The 2,641-nt window shown below is 24.8% G+C and overlaps 1 long non-coding RNA gene across 1 annotated transcript; it reads left to right on the top strand.

Annotated features, from left to right (window-relative positions):
• The first annotated feature begins 526 nt into the window (after window positions 1-526).
• LOC131630165 (uncharacterized) lies at window positions 527-1,302 on the top strand. Its single transcript, XR_009292260.1, has 3 exons — window positions 527-663; window positions 1,004-1,039; window positions 1,182-1,302. It is a non-coding gene; the product is annotated as an uncharacterized LOC131630165 (long non-coding RNA).
• Window positions 1,303-2,641: the final 1,339 nt, after the last annotated feature.

Raw genomic sequence — 2,641 nt, 5'->3', positions numbered from 1 at the left:
ATATATATATATATATATATATATATATATATATATATATATATACTACACACTACTTGTAAAACCATTGAATTTTGATGTTATAAGAATTTAAAGAAAATAATTTTCTTAAACACAATGCATATTTATATATAAAAAAGTGTTCCAGTCAAAATTTTCGGTCTCTATTTTACTATTTGTAATAATCTATCATATAAGAAAATTGATTGTTCTTGAAAAACCAATTTTGCCCTTCTTTGTATTCTAACTTGCCACGTGGCTAGCCTCTTCAATGGGCTTCCAAATTTGAACTTTTTCATTCCTACTTCTATGCTTCTTTTCCTACCTTTTCTATGCTATTTTTTTGCAAAACTACTTTTTCTTTTCCTTTTTTTATCGAAAACATAAATTTTTTTCTCATCCTTTCCCATCAAGTGACTACCTAGCAGACCTACCTACTTTACTTGCATTTTTGGTTTTCCTTGCTTCCATACAAACCATTTGTTCTTTTCCTAGATTTCCTTCTCTCTTAAACTTCCTTCTTCTAAGCTAAACCAACTTTCTTCTCTTTTGCCTCACCTCTCATTTTCCTACCTCCAACTTCATCTTCCTCCGAGATTTTCAATTATTTTACGGTCGTAGACAGTCTGAGAGTGGTACATATGTGGTTTATCAACAACGTTGGTATGTATTTTTTATTTATTTTACAATATTTTTGTATTGATTTGTATTTATTACTCAAAAATTCATATTAATTGTTCACATCTTCCGATCTAAAAAATATTGTTGATATACTATTTTCTTCTTTGAATCTGAAAAAAATTATTGAAGACACTTTGGATCTGAAACTAATAACTGGTCCAAAGTATCTGAGTACATATATATTTTTTCTACCCATTTCAAAAAAATTGATAAATTTTTTATTTCATGTTTTATTGTTGACTCCTTTTCTCTTATTTTCTTTCTAACTTCATTTTAACTCTCATCCATCTTTTACTTTTTCTTATCAATTTTTTGTGTGCAGAAAATATTAATTTTTTACATCCAAGAAGAACCAATGGTAAGAAGATTTCTCACATTTTTTTTAATTTTCTTCTACATTGTTTGGTCATATTTTTTTGTTTTGATTTTTAATTATTCTTTTCTTTTTTTTAATCATGTCATCATGTTCACTAACTACATTTAACAAATATGAATTGCAGGCCGAACTCGGGAAGAATATTGATGGAGAAAAGTATTCATAAAGCATATTGATGAGAAAAAAATATTTGTTGAAATTAAATACACTTAAATATTATTAATTTGTCATGATTTTATTGTTTTAATACTGAGTTTATTTTGATTATGAATATATAAATCTGTTTATGTCATATAAAATATATTTAATGATGAATATTTGTTGTTTATATAAAAATAACATTGAAGTAAAATTTGTTTTACTTTTAATTCAATTAAAATAACATTGATGTTCTGCATGCCTGAAAAAAATATGTTTATTAAATTGATTGTTACTTCTTCATGTAGTATGTGGTTTATCAATTTAAATTCCTATATGAAAAAGTATATGAGAAAAATGTATGATTGACTAAAATACATTATAAATTCAGTAAATATACAATTTATATATAATTTATATCAGGTCAATAATATTAAAAATTTAAATTTACGTTACTATCATTTTCTTCCATTTATATCATAAAGTTGTTATTATAATATTAATAAATTTTATTATTCTTTATGATATTAATTAATTTTTTAATAAAATTCATTATTTAGAATTTAATTACATTAATTTCTTTTTTTTGACAAATAATTAAAAGTGTTATTTATAAAATAATAATATTTGCAGTAAAGAATATTATAAAGTAAGATGATTATTTTGCATATCTGCAAAATATGATTAGAGTAACATTTAAAATATTGTGTCAGTATATTACCTTATCTTGCCCCATGTATGCGGCAAATGTTTACTAAAAAATCATGACCCATGGAACAAATATGTGAAATAATTGAAAAAGAAGTGGGAAATGAAATATTAAAGTGAGAGAAGAGGGAAGTGAAAAGTAAGAGAAGATGAATTTGAAAAATTAGAAATCATAAGTGAGAGAAAAAAGAGAAGAAATGAGACATGACAGAAAAGAGAAGAAAAGACTTGATGTGATAAGTGAGAGGAGAAAGAGAAGAGATGAGACATGAGAGAAAAGAGAAGAAAAGACTAGATGTGACATGTCAAAAAAGCCAAATAAAAAAAGAAGAAGTTAAAGTAAATTAGATTTTGTACCAACCAAAAAATTAAAGGTCTGTTTGTTTGGAGAGAAAAAGAGAAGAGAGAAGTGTCAAATGAGTTGTGTTTGGAGAACATAGAAATAGAGAAGAGAGATTAAAATTAACTGGGTCCCACATCAAAACTGTTTCTCTCTTCATGTGGGAAGAAATGGAATGAAGTACGTGAATTTGTGTGTTTTTTCCTATATAGCCTTGCTGATAAAATGTATATTAAAGGCTATGCTGATAAAATGTATATTAAAGGCTATGTTGCTTCTTTTAATATAAAAAATTACTTTTACATATAGTCACATATGAGAAATTTTATAAATTAGTTTAATCATTTTATAAAAGCAGTATCATAATTTAATCACATAAATTAATAATAATTAATAAA

Source organism: Vicia villosa, unplaced genomic scaffold (genome assembly GCF_029867415.1).
Source record: "Vicia villosa cultivar HV-30 ecotype Madison, WI unplaced genomic scaffold, Vvil1.0 ctg.000655F_1_1, whole genome shotgun sequence".
NCBI lineage: Eukaryota > Viridiplantae > Streptophyta > Magnoliopsida > Fabales > Fabaceae > Vicia > Vicia villosa.
Note: the sequence above shows the minus strand (reverse complement) of the source record. Positions and strands in the feature narration are given on the sequence as shown.